This window comes from Pan troglodytes, chromosome 12, assembly GCF_028858775.2.
Source record: "Pan troglodytes isolate AG18354 chromosome 12, NHGRI_mPanTro3-v2.0_pri, whole genome shotgun sequence".
Classification (NCBI taxonomy): Eukaryota; Metazoa; Chordata; class Mammalia; order Primates; family Hominidae; genus Pan; species Pan troglodytes.
Window position 1 is genome coordinate 80,673,809 of NC_072410.2, and position 17,893 is coordinate 80,691,701.

Consider the following 17,893-nt stretch of genomic DNA (forward strand, 5'->3'; position numbering starts at 1 on the left):
TCATGTAGGTATTATAATAACATGTTCTGAAATTAGATAATTATTCCTGTGATATCTTTGCCAAGCTTCAGTGTTTCTGTTATGGTTTGAAAGTTCAAGGCACACAGGGGCCTGAGAAACAGGCACAAGTGTGCGTGCAACACACACAGGTCCACGGAGCAGTTCAGAGCAGTAGCTCACACACAGGAACAAAGGCATCTCAGTGGCCTCCCTCGCATACTCACTGTCTCCCTCACCAGCTCTCAGACGCAGACATATACAATCTGAGATGGAAATGGGTTTTTGGCTTCTGAAAGAAAGGGATTGAACTTTTTGAGCAGATTAGAGTTTCTGAATTGGCAGTTCTTGAGTTCTTAACTATATTTTGCTTGTTTGCTTTTTTTTTTTTTTTTTCCTTTCTGCCACCCAGGGAGAGGAATCATTTCAAAGAATTGAAATACATGAAATGCTGCTGCAGGCCCCTGATCTGCAGTCTGCCCACCCACTCAAAGACCAGGTGGAGCCCATAGCCTGGGCCTCACAGGCCAGAGTCTGCAGGCCAGTGTCCAGCTCAGAGCCCTCAGTGCCATCTTCATACAGGAGCCATCAGATGGCAGTCCTCCCTGTCTCCCCCAGGGCTTCTGGCGGCCCTCAGACCACAGTGTCTGTGCAAGGTCTAGAAGGCTCAGTACGTCCAATGCTCTATGCTTTCTTGCTCCCTCTATCTTTCTGCCATGCTCCTACCCCACTCAAAACACTTACTTGGATATTAATCCTTGGGAAGAGGGCAGATGGCCCAGACTCCAAAATGCTAAATTTTCTTTAAGGTGTCTTTTAAATACCTTCTTTCTGCATGTTTCTGTCACATCATCCTAGACTGTCTGAAGGGTTATTCTAGTCTCCCATCTGCCTTCTTTATTGTCCATCTTTTTCTCTGCAGGCCAAGGCTCAGACACCTCTTTTGGAGTATTACTGTCCTACTCAAAAACCTGGAGGATAAGCTGAACTGGCCTTCAGGTCTCCATGAGCTGGCCCCAGCCCCCCACCTAAGCCTGTGTTCCCCTTTCCATTCCTCCACACAAAGTCAGACTCCTCCTGCACCAGCTCCTGCCCCAGCCATCATCTGCGTTTTCCCATCAGTGCCCTCTCTCCCAGTTCCTCTTCCTGAAATACCGTCTTCTAGCCTTTCCGCTTAATCTTTGCCAAGTGGTCCTTCAAGGCCTCCCAGAAAGTGTTGAGGTAGAGATAATGCTTCTGCAACTGGGGTCGTGTTGCAGAAGGTCCTTGGGATATTGAGTGTCTATTCTTAGAGTTTTGTGGAGAAAGAAAATGTACATAATACATTTCTCAGGTCTTGGAAAACTTGATGTAAAGAGCTTGGGATTTGGAATCAGGGATTCAATCTCATTAACTGAGTGACCTAGTATTTACACAAATTTCAAACAAACAAACATCTGTGACAACATCTTATACAACTTGGTTGGGTATAACTCTGCCAGGGGGCAGAAATAACTTGAACCTCTCTTCTTTTCTTCTTTCTTTCTTCCCCTTCCTTCCTTCCTTTCTCTCTGTCTCTTTCTTTCTTTCTTTCTTTCTTCCTTCCTTCCCTCACTCCCTCCCTCCTTCCTTCCCTCCCTCCCTCCCTCCCTCCTTCCTTCCTCTCTCTCCTTCTTTTCTTTTCTTTTCGTTTCTTTTCTTTTTTCTTCTCTTTTCTGATAGGGTCTTGGGTCTTGCTCTGTTGCCCAGGCTGGAATGCAGTGGCCCGATCTCGGCTCACTACAGCCTCCACCTCCCAGGCTCAAGTGATTCTCCCACCTCAGCCTCCCAAGTAGCTAGGACTATAGGTGTGAGCCACTATGCCCAGCTAATTTTTGTATTTTTTTGTAGAGACAGGATCTCACTATGTTGTGGAGGCTGTTCTTGAACTCCTGGGCTCAAGCAATCCTACCTCATCCTCCCAAAGTGTTGGAATTACAGGGTTGAACTACTTTCTTTTGTTTTCTTTTCTTTTTTTTGAGATGGAGTCTCACTCTGTCACCCAGGGCAGTGGCGTGATCTTGGCTCACTGCCACCTCCACCTCCTGGGTTCAAGCGATTCTTGTGCTTCAGCCTCCTGAGTAGCTGGGATTATAGGCGCCGGCCATCACGTATGGCTAATTTTTGTATTTTTAGTAGAGACAGGGTTTCACCATGTTGGCCAGGCTGGTTTCAAACTCCTGACCTCAAGTGATCTGCCCACTTTGGCCTCCCAAAGTGCTGGGATTACAGGTGTGAGCCACTGCGCCCGGCCTGAACCACTTTCTATCCTGGTTCCCATAGGTGAAATCTCTTAACCTCCTGGGCTCTTTTGTGCCTGGAATTTCCCCTTTTTCCCAAATCAGCAAACCAGTAGTCCATCACAGGAGGCCTCACCACTTTCACTACACTGTGGTAAGCTTCAGAGGGAAGACCATGAATCAGGACCTGGGCTGAACCTCCTGATGCCAGAGTCTGAGAGCAGGGACAGCCCCAGCTTGTCCTCCCTGGAGCAAGACTGTAGGGGAGGGGACTGATTCTGAAAAGAGGGGAGAAAAGGGTGGAGCTAGGCAGCCCGCTCCTCCACCCCCACCTCCCTCAGGTAGGAAGTGAAGCTGACATTTCCAAAATATAAAAAACAGATGATGAAGGTCAGGTTTCCCGCATGCTGGAGAGCGGGAGCCCCAAGGCAGAGTCCCCAAAAAATTATCGGAGGCAGAGACAGAGGAGAGAGCAAGAGAGTGTGCAAGCGTGAGTGCAGAGATAGATAAGTATGAAGAAACATATAGACAAAGAATTCTGAATCCTGAGAAAAGTAGTCAAACAAAGACGGAGGAAGCCGTGGCTCAGGAGAGATGCTTCCACCCGTTTCTGGAAAAGAGCTTAGTTCCCCTCCATGGGTTTCAGGATGGGAATATGAGCCATTTTAGCTCCACGACCGTCAGAGGGGGAGGCCCTCCTGGAACCCAGAAACCAAAGGGCTCTGTGGGCTCTCAGAGCCCTCACCGCCTGGGCTGGCTTCTCTATCTCTGCCTCGGAGTCTGTGGCCCCCAGAGTCTCTCTCAGACCCCTTCCTGTGCCTGGCTCTCTCTTCCTCCTGCCTCCCTCCTACTCAGCCTCACCCGCCAGCCAAAGAGATGCTCTGTGACACTTTGTCTTTCTGTCTCTTTTCTGGCTTTCTGAGCTGTGTCCCCCTCCTTCACTTTTTCTTGAGATTGGAGGAGCTGGGGGTGGGGCTGAGGACTGGAGAGGGGGTTGATGGACCCAGAGAAGGCTTAGAGGTACCTGTTTAAAGCTCTCACTGGAGAGAAGGGGTGAGGGGGCAGCCTTGGGGTGGGGACCCTGTGGTGATTGGGGACTGTGTTCTGGAGACTCTACAGGGGAGTGGGAAAGGTGTGGGCTGCTCCCCTGGGCCTCTGTAGTCCCTGCCAGATGACTACAGCAGGTGGATGAGCAGCAGGTAGAGGGATGGAGAGTTGGCCATCAATCAGCGAGTGACAGATGGACTCAGGCGGCTAAGGTTGATGGAGCAGAGGCCTTTGTCTTTGTCCAGAAGTGATGGGGATGGACGCATAGGGGCTGGGTGGTTAGGAGCGAACATATCAGACCTTTTCTGACAAAGCCAAATGTACCCTGAGTCAATGGGGCCATGTTTCTAGGCCATGGTCAAGTAGAAAGAAGCAGTTTATTTCAAGTGGCCTCAGGGCTGCAGTTTGGGAAATGGAAAGAAAAGAGGAAGAAAAGAGGGGCTGTTGAGTTTGTACCTTTCGTTCTGAACCTCTAGGGGGCTGACAATTCTCTCCTTCCCTGCGTCCCCCAGGAGCCCAGCCTGGACCCAAACCCAGAAGAAAGACTGCTCCTTACAGTTAAGAAGGCCTTGCCCCTGCTTCTGCCCTCAGGAGCTTACAGTGTAATTGGAAAGATTCGCCCCAAACCATCAGGGGCTAATACAAAGGAGAATGTGGAAGATGGGGTGGGTCGTGGGGCGGGAGTGGATAGGCAGGAAAGAACTCAGAAAGGGCTAGTCCCTTCCTGGAACCCTGATGGAGAACTATGGTGTCCTGAAAGCCTGCTGTGCACCAGGAGCTGTCTAACCTCTTGACACATACTGTGAGGGCAGAATGATTATACCCATTGTATAGATGAAGAAATTGAGGTTCAACTGTCATACCAATCCTAAGAGGCAGAGAAATGAAGAAGCAGTGACTCAGGCCCCGATTCAGGGTCTTTTTTCAGCTTTTTGTTGGTTTGAGAAAATAGAAAATTCCAGTCAAAGGGAGAGGCAGAGAAGCAAATACATGTCACCAATGGGAACCAACATGGAAGTTCATTAAGGTCATTTTTGCCTCCAAGCAACAACGTTTGGTCATAAAGATTTATTATTTTATTGTTCTTGTTAATACTAATAAAAAGCACACTTATTAAATGCCTTTCATTATCACTTAATCCACTTACCACCTCTAGGAGATAAATACTGTTATTATCTTCAATTTTCAAGATGAGAAAATTGACCCAAGAGAGGTTAGTTAGGTAAGAAGGCCAAAGAGACTGTTAGGAGGCAGAGCCCAAATTTGGATGCAGATGCCTCTGACCGCAGAGCTTGTGTTCTTTCTGGTTCTGTCCTGCATTTTATTTCATGGTCTAAGCTGGGTTGGGCTTCGTTCAGCTACAAAAATCCCAAGGTCAGTCTTTCCAAGCCCAGCGCTGCAATCGTGGTTCAAAGATAAGTGTCTGACGATGTGTAAGCCTTTAAAGGATAGAGGCAGGCCCTCCTGGAGCAGTAGGGGAAAAAAGAGGGAGACAGGAAGAGGCACATTGAAGAGAATCCTCCCCTGTCCCCCCATAAAGAAAACCACAGACTCAGGAGCTAGGACCAGACACCTATGAAGTGTTTCTCGGAGACTGCAGAGGGCGCTGGGGGGAGAGAGAAGAAATCAGGAGTGATGGTTTATAAAGGGTTAACAACACCCTGGGAGTCTGTGGAATTAAAATAATTATTTGAAAAATTCCAAAAAGCACAAAAAAGGAATAAAAATTACACAAAATCCCTCCATTAAAAGAGATTATCTATAGTAAAGTGTGCGAACTATCTCGTCTGCCCCTCCAACCCCAACCCCAGAGGTAACCTCTGTTAACCATGTGGTGTGTAAAGGCTCTCTTAGATCCCACACGCACTCATCATCTCCTTCCCTCCACCACCGTCCCATGGTGATTGTTGTTTCTGTACCACCAGCTTCAAGCTTAGACATCTTGGAGTCTCTTTGATGTTTCCAAACTCAAATTCAAGTCCTGTGCTTTAAAAAAATATCTCTTGGATTTCCTCCCTTTTTCCTCATTGCCGTCCTCCCAAGTCTTGGCTCTTCCTCTCACATCTGCTCTGTTGATTGGTTTCCTAAATGTTCTCTTCCCACCTCAAAGCATGTATGGGCACCAGATTCATCTGCCAACGACATCGCTTCCAACACATCATTTTCCTGTTCTAAAATCTTTGATGATTCCCCATCATTTGGAGGATAATTTAGCCTGGCATTTAAAGTCCGTTGCAACCTACCTCTACACTTCTTGTATTCACAAGTGCTTCCTGACTCTGTTTTGAAGCCTGGCTGGTTGCCTTACTAATCTTAGAGCAAACTCTGCAACTCTTGCCTGACGATGACATTTCTCCACCTAGCCAAAGCTTGTCCATCCTTCAAGGCCTATCTCAAGGCTTTCTTTTTCTTTCCTTCTTCTTCTTCTTCTTCTTTTTTTTGAGATGGAGTCTCACTCTGTTGCCCAGGCTGGAGTGCAGTGGCATAATCTCGGCTTACTGCAACCTTTGCCTCCCAGGTTCAAGTGATTCTCCTGCCTCAGCCTCCTGAGTAGCTGGGATTACAGGCGCCCGCCACCACGCCTGGCTAATTTTTGTATTTTTAGTAGAGGCAGGGTTTCACCATGTTGGCCAGGCTGGTCTTGAACTCCTGACCTCAGGTGATCCACCTGCCTTGGCCTCCCAAAGTGCTAGGATTACAGGTGTGAGCCACTGTGCCCAGCCTCAAGTCTTTCTTTTTCCTGAAAGCCTTCCATGACCTCTCTAGTCCACATCCATTGCTTCTTTCCAAAATGCCTGAACACAAGAAGGCTATGCTTCATGGTTTAGAGAGGCCCCTTATTGAAAGGGATCTCAGGTATGGGTATAGAATAGTAGTTCCCAGCTTAGGTCCCAAAGGTTTCCAGGAGTCTACAAATGTGTTGGGAGGAGGGTGGCTACCAGCTGTTGTCAATATTCCAGAAAGCCTATAGGAAATAATATGTATTTCACAACAAGCCGGTCCAGTCAAGAGAAACGCCAGTCAAGAGAAATGTTAACTTTCTTCGCCTATGGGCAGAATTATATCATGCATTGGGCATCTCATCTTGACAAATGACATTGGTTTTTCCTTAAGAAAAATTTGGAAATACACTGGGCATAGTGGCTCACACCTCTAATCCTAGCACTTGGGGAAGCCAAGGTGAAAGGATTGAGCCTGGGCAACATAATAAGACCCCATCTCTGTAAAAAATTTAAAAAGTAGCCTAGTGTGGGGGTGCATACCTGTAGTCCCAGCTATATGGGAGGCTGAGGTGGGAGGATCACTTGAGCCCAAAAGTTTGAGTTTGAGGCTGCTGTGAACCATCATAGTGCCATTGAGCTCCAGCTCCAGCCTGGGCAATAGAGCAAGATCTTCATTTCTGAAAAAAAAAAAGAAAAATGGGGAGATAAGTTTGTTGTTATGTAAATGTACCCAGGTAGGTGGGCTCTTTCAAAATCTGGGGTTTGTGGGGCAGGAGGATGAATAAAAGGGACCCTTTAAAATTATGTTTAAAAATGTTTTTTAGAGATGGGGTCTTGCTCTATTGCCCAGGCTGGAGTTCACTGACATGATCACAGATCACAGCAGCCTTGAACTCCTCAAGCAGTCCTCAAGAGATTCTCCTGCCTTGGCCTTCCAAAGCATTGGGAATAGAGGTGTGAGCCACTGTAGTCAGCATAAAAGGGATTATTGGTGGTGGAAAATGTCGGAGTCACTGGTCTCAACCAATCTCCTTACCAAAGCAGGACTCTTCCCTAATGGACAGACAGCTCAATCACTCCTTGTGATGGGCAGCCCTATGTACCTGTCCATTGCAACACTCATTGTGGTTGTGATTTCTCTCATTTATGGGTTGTTTGATTAAAATTAGTCTACTCTATAAACTTCATGAGGGCAGGGCCCTGTTTGATTTCTTCTCAACATACATTCCCTATCATCTGGCACAGGGTCAAGGCCCATAGGCAATTAGTCAATATTTGTTATTTTCTGTTTCACAAGGCTGTCAGAAAAAGTAAATGTATGTAAAAGTGTTTTGTAAACTATAAATCCGGGCCTATAACAATCTCAGGAGCAGTTGTTATTACTGTTTCTTCAATTAAATGTTGATCTCCTGAATGGACCCAGATATGTACCCCCCATCCCCTCCCCTTCACTCTACCTCCTTAGCTTGGTAACAAATGACTTAGTATGTAGACTGAGCTTTTGTTCGTTTGTTTTTCTCTTCTCTTTTAATCTCTTGTCAAGATAAACAATAATCTGACTAAGGCTGGGCACGATGGTGCACATCTGTAATCTCAGCATTTTGGGAGCCAAAGTGGGAGCATCACTTGAACCCAGGAGTTTGAGACCAGGCCGGGCAACATAATGAGACCCTGTCTCTAAAAAAATAAAAAATAAATAACTGGGTATGGTAGTGAGCCTGTAGTCCCTGCTACTTAGGAGGCTGAGGCAGGAGGATCGCTTGAGCCCAGGAGTTCGAGGCTGCAGTGAGCCGTGATGGAGCCCCTGTACTCCAGCCTGGGTAACAGAGTGAGACCCCTCTCTAAAAACAAAACAAACAAAACCAAAAAACCTGACTAAATGTAGTTCCCCCCAAGTGTTGACCTTTCCCTTCCCTCTCATTCCCTTCCCCACATTCCATCCTACCTTATTGATCATTGACTCTGTGCTAGACACCAAGCGAATAACCAAAAACACAAAGATGAATGATGCAGCCTTAGTCCTGAGGCATTTCTTGAAACATTCTTGCTGAAAGAGGTCTTTGAGGCCCCTCCCTCTATCACACTCCTCTGATTACTTAGTAGTTTGGTGATGCTCCTCTCCAAATGCAGCCCCAGGATCTCTGCACTTGATGCTCCCTCTGCCTGGAAAGGTCTTCTGAGGCCTCAGACCTTCCTGTGTCTGGCTTCTCCGTATTCAGGCTCAAATGTCATCTCATCAGACAGGACTGATGGTCCACAGGCAATTAGTCAATATTTTTTATTTTGTATTTCTGGTCACTACACCGCATTGCTCTGTTTTAAGTTCTCAGAGCACTTAACATTCTCAGAAAGTATCTTACTACGTCTGTCGTATTTTTACTTTTTTGTTGTTAGTCTTTCTTCATTAGAATGTAAGCACCACGAGAGGAGGGTCTTTGTTTTGTTCACCGATGTATGCTCCAAGAACCAAGCAGTGGCAGCATATAGTAGGTGCTCATTAATAAATGTAGAAGGACTGAACATGACATTCCAGAGATCTTCTGCCAACTCAAGCTGAGCCCTTCCCCTCCTGTGTTTTGGACATCATGCATCTAGTGATACACTCATCCTCTGATTTTTTTTTTTCAGGGATATCATTCTTATATCAGAGGCTAAATGGCAAGTGTCTCTTCACCAGCAGAAGAAAATCCTCTCCTCTGTCTTTTTTTTTTCTTTTTGAGACGGAGTCTCACTCGGTCGCCCAGGCTGGAGTGCAGTGGTGCGATCTCGGTTCCCTGCAAGCTCCGCCTCCTGGGTTCACACCATTCTCCTGGCTCAGCCTCCTGAGTAGCTGGGACTACAGGCGCCCGCCACCATGCCAGGCTAATTTTTTGTATTTTTTTTTTTTAGTAGAGATGGGGTTTCACTGTGTTAGCCAGCATGGTCTCGATCTCCTGACCTCGTGATCCGCCCGTCTCAGCCTGCCAAAGTGCTGGGATTGCAGGCACGAGCCACCGTGCCTGGCCCCTCTCCTCTGGATTAACCAAACCCAGCCTCTGTATCAGGAGCTGGGTTTCCTGTTTCCTGCAACTGTGACCTGCCCTGCTCCTCAGAATTTACCTGCCTTGTGTTGTATTTGCACAGGGCTCTCCTTTGTGACTTTGAAGGTGACAATCAGTTAATCCAATAACAGAATCCTGCTAATGTGCTAACGGGAAAGGGTGAAAAAAAGGCACCCATATCCCTCCCTTCTGACTCAGGTAACATCTGTGCATTTAACAGGGCCCTTCTGGAGACAATTAAATAAATGCTTTATTGAAACAATAAAATTAATAGGGGTCTCATGGAACTCAATGAAAGGTTTTTAAAAATTAACTTCATTGTTTTTTAAGCTTCCAATCAAGCTTTGCGAGGCTAGGGGGTTGGGCAGGGCCAGATTCTCGTTAAAACAGGTCTCTGCGCAAAGGGCTGCACATCAGGGGTTGGGAGCCCAGGCCTGAGCTTTCCATGGGGAAGAGCCACTGCCACTGTTCTGAGGGCCTGGCTCTAACAGGCTCCCCCAGTAACAGGTAAGGTTTTTCTAAATCATAGGTCTGATTCTGTTCCTGGGGCACTGTGACCTTGTACGTTTATAAATCCCAGATCGCATGGGATTTGGGTGCCCTAGATTAGGTGTCCCATCAAAAGAAATGTCATGATGACATTTGTGATGTTGAGTGAATAAAACGATGAAAGCTGGGGACACTCACTCTGCTAGGAAGTGGGCAGGACATCGGTCTGGTCTGTGTTTGTGGATCCAGGCTTATTGACCCCACCACATTGCTCCACACCCCCTTCCCAGCCTATAACCCCCGGCTAGTCATTTCTCCCTAGCAATCCTTTTCAGCCTCAAGAAAGGCCTAAGAAGTCAGAGCTTGTCAAATCAGAAGGCCAGAGATTTTGGAAAACCTGTGGGTGGTTCTGCTGGTGGAGGCCAGGGAGCAGGTGTTGATGTGGGACCAGGGACTTCCTGATGAAGCATTTGCCAGGCTTAGGGGATGATGGGACCCTGGACAGGGAAACTCTTGTGGAAGAAGTGGTTCTGTGTCCAGATGGATGAAGCTGGCATAAGACTGTCTTTGGGACTCCTCATTATTCCTATCAAGGTAGCATGTTGATTCAAACCATCTGTGGGCTTGTGAGGTCTGATTAGACTTGGCGTTTCCAACCCTGGGCTCCCGACTTACGCCCTATGTGAGTGTGAGGAGTAGGCTGAGGGTGTGGTTGAACTTGGGGGTGGACCCTCTCTCCAAGCCCCAGACTCCTGGCCCCCAGTGACTCAGGGCACAGGCAGCTCCAGGCCCCTCCCCTCCCCTGGTCTGGTCGGCCAATAGGCACTGGGAGGGGTTCTGAGCTGAAAGTCAGAGGCTTCTGCTCTCAACTCAGGCCTAAACTACTTATGTGACTTTGAGCAAGTTATTTAGCTTTTCTGGGTCTCAGTTTTTTTCGTCTGCAAAATGGGGATAATGACACCTGTGGTGGTTGTTTTGCAGATCAAATGAGGCATAGGTGTGAATCCCTTTGAAGTGCATGAAGAACAAATTATACAAAGGTTGTTTTTGTTAATGATGTTCCCAGTCGCAATGAACAGGGCCTTCCTACCCTGGAGTTACTGTTCCCTGAGTACTGGGTTCAGGATATCTTTTGACTCTGGAAGAGAGAATGAAGTTTTTGGGGGATTTACTTATTAACTCCTCTGGCTCCCCACTTTCCCTCAAGGGCAGCTTCCATTCCCCTTCCCCCCTCCACCACCCTTCTGTCCTCCCAGATGAGAGATTTTGGAGGTGTCTTTGACTCCCTCCTATATTATCTCATATATATTCTGTCAACACACCTTGTTTCTTCCTTTAAAATCTATCCCAGACTTACCTTCTCTTTCCTAGTCCCACTGCTATCATCTTAGTCTAAGCCATCATTATCTGAGTTTCTGCTGGAGCTCCTCAGCTGGTCTTTCCACCTTTGCTCTTTCTCCCCTCCATGACTTCCTGCATGGGGCTACCACATTAATCTGCCCAAGGGCCACCTTTTATTCGGTCACTTCCTGGCTCAAGATGGCCTAGTGGCTCCTTAATGATCTCATCAGGGCCATTTTCCCTATGTGCTTTTGTCAGAGATGTTTGAACCAGAGCAACTCCATCTAGAATAGGGACTGGGTTAAATAAGGCTGAGATCTACTGGGTTGCATTCCCAGGAGGTTAGGCATTCTAAGTCATCGGATAAGATAGGAGGTCGGCACAAGATACACGTCATAAAGACCTTGCTGATAAAACAGTTTGCAGTAAAGAAGCTGGCCAAATCCCACCAAAACCAAGATGGTGACGAGAGTGTCCTCTGGTCATCCTCATGGCTCATTATATGCTAGTTATAATACATTAGTATGCTAAGAGACACTCCCACCAGAGCCATGACAGTTTACAAACGTCATGGCAACCTCAGGAAGTTACCCCATATGGTCTGAAAAAGGGAGAAACCCTCAGCTCCAGGAATTGCCCACCCCTTTCCTGGAAAACTCATGAATAATCCACCCCTTTTTTAGCATATAATCAAGAAATAACTGTAAGTATCCTTAGTCCAGCAGCCCAAGCTGCTACTCTGCCTATGGAATAGCCATTCTTTATTCCTTAAATTTTTTTTTTTTTTTTTTTTTTTTGAGATAGAGTTTGGCTCTGTTGCCTAGGCTGGAGTGCAGTGGCATGATCTCGGCTCACTGCAATCTGTGCATCCTGGGTTCAGGTGATTTTCCTGCTTCAGCCTCCTGAGTAGCTGGGACTACAGGCACGCGCTACCATGCCCCGTTAATTTTTTGTATTTTTAGTGGAGATGGGGATTTACCGTGTTGGCCAGGCTGGTCTCAAACTCCTGACTTCAAATGATTCGCCTGTCTCTGCCTCCCAAAATGCTGGGATTACAGGTGTGAGCCACCGTGCCCAGCCTGCTCCTTTACTTTCTTAATAAACTTGCTTTCACTTTACAGTATGGACTCGCCCCAAATTATTTCTTGTGAGAGATACAAGAACCCTCTCTTGGGGTCTGAATTGGGACCTTTTTCCGGTAACACTTTCAAAGTCTTTCACTCCTCTGTTCCATCGCTGTACCCAACCTCATTTCCCTTAGTTCGCTTACACGCACCCTTCTCCATAACCAGACCCGCTTCCTCCAAAGAAGCTGTGTCCATTCCTTCTGTGCCTTTGCACATTCCATTTACCCTGCTTGGCGTGGGAGTACCCTCCCCTAGTCTTTCTGCCAGTCTCCCCAGTCTGCAGCATCCAGCTCAGGTCCCAGGCAGCCACCCCCAGTATTTTCTTAGAAGATTGTCTTATGGACCTATCTCCCCACTCTATTTATCCTAAGTTCTTAGTGCTTGTATTGCAGGACTGATTTTGTGTGTGTGTGTGTGTGTGTGTGTGTGTATGTGTGTGACGGAGTTTCACTCTTTTGCCCAGGCTGGCGTGAAGTGGTGCGATCTGGGCTCAATACAACTTCCGCCCCCGCCCCCGCCCCCGCCCCCACCCCCGGGTTCAAGCGATTCTCCTGCCTCGATCCACCCACCTCATCCTCCCAAAGTGCTAGGATTACAGGCGTGAGCTACCGCACCCAGCCTGCAGGACTGATTTAATATCAATTGTCTTTCATTCTTCTCCCCCTGCCCTGTTTTATCTAGATTATGAACTGGTTGAGGGCTGAGACTCTTTCTGTCTTTCCTATAACGTCAAATAGAAGGCCAAATGTCCAGTAAAATCTTTGTGGACTAGGTGCTGAAAGAGGTCTGGTTTGCACATGGAGACCAAGTGTGGAGAATCTCTATTCCAAATAGAGATTTTTTTTTTGCCCCCTCCACTCCTTTCTCAGCTCCCCTCCCCCTTCCTTGAGACTCTGCCCCCGCTGCTATGTCTTCATCCATCAGTAATAAAGCGGGAACAATAGGGGGTTTCTTTCTAATTAAAGGGAGCAGTTAGTGTTTCCACTTCAAAGCCCTGAGAGAGAAGACTTTTGTTTCTTGGGCCTGGGAGCTCTGGGAGCCCCGATTGGGTTGGGAAGTGGAGCTCCAGACCCAGCCAAGCATTAAGCTCGTGAACCTGAGAGCCCCCCATTTGCAGGCAGAGAAGCTCAAATTTAAAACAACAACGTAATTTGGTAACTTCGGCTCTGATAAAACAGTTGGGGGAATTCCTTCTCTCCTAGCGTCTGAAGCCAATGTTATTACAGGTGTGTGCTTGTCTCTCTCACACCCTTCCCGGCCTCTGTCACCCCAACACACACAGCACACACATGTGCCACACCATGCACTCTCATGTATGTGGCACTCAAAATCACATGGTGCACACTTAATGGGTCCGTCCCCACACTCTCATTCCTGGAGTCCTCTGGTCCACACTCTCCCACACACCCACACCAAGTTACTCTCACACACGTCATCTCTCCGCCCTCAATGCCCAGGAACAAAGGTCTCTGGCTTGAGAACTTTCCATTCTCTATTCAGTTCCAAGTCAGCTTGGCAGAGATGTGTTCTCTTCTTCCAACTTACACCAGCTACAGACTGATCCTCTAACCTAGCCCCAGACTGATTCCCACCCTGATGATCAATTGGATCTCATCTCTGACCACACCCTGAGACCTAAGTGGACACAGATGGTGCCCTACCTGTAGTCATAATCTGAGACTCAACAAAGAGCATAACATTTGTCTTTGGTCTAACAAATCCTTTCACAAATTTGACTCATTGATCGTAAAGGAGGTGGGAAGAGTTTTTGGCTCAGCTCCACTGCTGAAACTCTTCAGAGCACACATCATCCATCTATCCAGCCAGCCAGCCATCCCATATATTGAGCACCTATTCTTTGCCATGCTGTGGTAAGCAAGGCTAAGGTGCTGTCCTCAGGTACCTTAGTGTCAGAATAATAGCATGTGCTTTGGCATTTTACAATCCTGTGTTCAAGGTTCCCTTCTTTGATTTACTAGCTGGGTCACTGTGGACAAGTTACTTGACCTTTCTCAGTCTCAACTTCCTCATGGGTAAATTGGGTATAATAATATGAATGACCTCTAGGATGTTAAAAGGATTAAATGAGGTCATCTCTCAAGGGCTAACAAGTGCCTGGCACATAGAACATGCTCAGTAGATAATAATGATCATTCATTTAGTTATTCATTCTGGTAGGGATAAAGATATAAACACCTACAATTACAGAACAGCATGATAAAAGCTGCGCTGGTTACATGTACCAGATGAAGGGGGAAACTGGAAAGAGACTCTGGGTCTTCTGGAGACTGAATGGGGAACCCAGAAAGAGACTCTGGGTCTGCTGGGGACTGAAAGGGGAACCTAGAAAGAGACTCTGGGTCTTCTGGAGACTGAATGGGGAACCCAGAAAGAGACTCTGGGTCTGCTGGGGACTGAAAGGGGAACCCAGAAAGAGACTCTGGGTCTTCTGGGGACTGAAGGGGGAACCCAGAAATAGGCTCTGGGTCTGCTGGGCACTGGGGAAGTCTGGAAGGCTATGGAGATGGGGAGGGAGGCAGCCCAGGGACAGAGGCTTGAGGGAGTAGGAGCTTGCTTGGCTGATCAGACTCACTGGGTCCAGGAGGAGGAAATAAGCATGTTCCACTGAGGCCAAGAATGGCATCCCCCTGCAGACTAAAGACAGTGTATTTTGAAGACCCCAGAGAGGCCCTATTCCCATGACACACTTAATCAGCACATGCCACTAACTGATGAAGGCGGGTAACATTCTGAGCATCCCTGGGTCTCAAAGGGCATTTGATGATGGTGATGGATGGTGATTGCGGTGAAGCAATGGCATGATTAGGAAACGATGGCTGAGGGCTTTGGGCTGCACATCTTCCCTTTGCTCTGACCTTGCCTTCTCCTCTCCTTTTCTTTCCTGATCTCCCCGCCGCCTGCCTTTCTTCACTCTCCTTTGTCTCTGTGGAGCGCAGAGGGGCACCGTTGTCCTCGCTGCTTGATTCCCTTGTCCCCCCAAGGCCCCTCTGGTCTGGGGTCTGCGGGGCTGTTCTGCACACGTGATCCCAATGGCGTGGGGCATGGCCATCCTGCTGTGGCCTGCTTGCTCCCCTGATTATTTCTCCTTAATTGAGCGTAAAGAATGTGAGGAATGTGGAGTAGACTGCCTGAGGAGGGCTGCTGCAGCCGACCCCCTCGGGGATCAGGGGATCCGGATTCTGGGCCCCGGGATGGGAGAACTGCAGATGGCCCGCTGAGCCCCACATCGTGTGCGTGTCCATTTCTGGCGCCCCAGCCCTTCCCCACGGCGGTGGCCTGCTTCTCCAGACTTGATCTGGTCCGTTCTCTGCTCTGGGGCTTGCTTCTCCCTGCTTTCTGCCACAGAGAATTTCACTTCTTTGTAAAACTGGCCATAGTCTCTTCTCTTCCTGGAAGCCTTCCTTTGTTTAAACCCATCTGACATGAATAATCCTTCTAAATCTATAATTCCAGGTGGAAGTCTAAAAGCGATTCCTTCTTCTCTTAAGATAAAGGAGGAAGCAATGTTTCTGGCTGCCCTTTGACCTTGCTGGGCTGCTGAAATCCTGTTCCCTGGGCTGTGAGAAGGTGTGAGAGCTGGGGTGAACCCAGATGCTGGCTTGTCAGGAAGGCAGCCAGGGGAGTCTCAGCTGAGCACTGTGACTGCATGTGTGCCTCCTCTTTCCTCTGCCCACTCAGCGAATGTCAGGTCCAGGCCTCCTGTCTCCTCAAGTGGGAGGAGAAAGTGTAGGTTGAGGGCTCAGACCTGGGTTCCTATCCTGGCCCTGTCATCTATCAACTCTGCAACCTCAGGCAAATTTTTTATTCTCTCTCAGGTGGTTTCCTCACGTTCAAGATGTTGGTGGTATTTTCTCACTTGTAGGGTTGTAGAGATGAAATTAAATGTGCTAAAGTATATAAAGACTGGGCATAGTAGCTCACGCCTGTAATCCCAGCACTTTGGGAGGTTGAAGCGGGAGCATAGCTTGAGCTCAGGAGTTTGAGACTAGCCTGGGCAACATGGCGAAACCTCATCTCTTAAAAAAAAAAAAAAAAAGCTGGATTTGATGGCATGTGCTTGTGATTCCAGTTACTCAGGAGGCTGCAGTAAGCAGTGATCATGCCACTGCACTTTAGCCTGGGTGACAACATAAGACTCTGTCTCTGTCTCTCTTTCTCTCTCTCTCTCTGTATATATATATGAAGCACCTAGCAGCCAAGTATTTGTTTGGTTCATTGGAGATGACTGGAAGAAGAGGATTACTTTTTCTAAAAGAGGTCATTGCAGAAAGCCTTCTCTAGGGATCCCCACGAAGAGACAGGGTCTTGCTGAAAAACCCAGTCCTAGGCTGTCCACTCAGAGGCAGGTTGATCTGAGAGCTGCACTCTGCGAGCAAATAGGTCTATGTAGCATGCAGACAAGAAGTGTGTTAGTTGGGGGACTTGGCAAGCTCAGCACTGTGGCTGTGGCTCCTTAGCGGAGGACAGGGACAGCTGTCTTCTTCCACCTCCCCTCTCCTGAGGCCTGACCATAGGAAATGACTGATTCTGCAATAGGAGGGGTTCAGGCTATATTTAAAGAAGAACTTCCTGCCCAGGAAAGTTGTTCTATGTTGAGATAGCTAATCCTCCCAAAATAGCAGAGTGTGGGCTGCTCACCTCATTTTCACAAACAGGACCCAGATGGGGGCTGGGCAGGATGCAGGCCAAGCTTACTCAGAGGCAGGGGCTGGGCCAGGCTCCCTGGCTTCTTCCCATCACAGGCTCTGTTGGCTACGTTCAGCCTCCTGCCTCCTCTGCTCCCTGATAGGTGACTCCTTGGGGAAGCTCTGTCTGAGCGTGACAAATCTGAGAATGCACTGATTATATTCTACAACTTCCGGAAAGTTCCTGCTGTTAGCGATTTGCAAGCTTCTCCTGAGATGAAAATTCAAAACAAAGTAGAAAGTAAATGGGCCTCGTGTGCAATGGTGTAGGGAGCTTTATCAATGGGGGTGTTTATGTGCAGGAGCTGGTGAGCAGGACTGTGGGACCCTTCATCTTTATGGTGCCTGGAATGCTGGGTATTAGCGAGGCTTAGGACAGAGGCTGACCTGCCAGGCCAAAACTGACATTTCCCTCCATTTTCCAGAGATGGAGGCAGTTGTTGCTGCCCTCCCTTCTGTGGCAGGAAGTGGCCAAAGAGGCTGCCTTGGCCACCAGTGGAGAAGGGGCCTAATGAAGTTGAGGTCAGGATGGGCAGCAGGAGTTGGAGGAGAGATTAGAACAGGGTAATGAAGCTGGGGTGGATGAGGGTGGAATATCTATTTGCAGCAATCTATTTTCCCGAGGAACAGGCTGAGCATTTTTATGAAGTCAGACACAAGACCCCTCTCTTTCCCAGAGCTGTGTTCTTCCTGGAGCCCCGAAACAGCTCTGTCCCCTCCTCCAGCTCCCATCCCCACCCCCATCTGGGTTTACATTCCTGTTCATAGTCACAGCAGCCCTGGCGGCGACCATGGCTGAGCCACATCTGGGGTGCTGATGGCCACATCTGCATCCACCCCTCTGGGAGCTGGTTATTTCTATTCTTTTATCTGCATCTGTGGAATCGGGAGGGGATCTGGGCATGGTGGGTTCCCAGCCCTAAGAGCTGTCAATTTCTACAGGAGGGCTTGGGAAGACTCCATGTCACAGGCCACCATCTCTTTGCAGACATGGATTCCTAGCTCTTAAGTTTCAGACAAAGACAACCAGGGAGCCATTCCATGAGAGCCCCTGCATCTCCCTCTTCAGGTCTTCTCCCTCCTCTAGGTCTACTCTGCTTAGCCCACTCACCTCTCTCCTCCAGGAGCCAATTATACTTATTATTATTACTGACTCCACTTTAT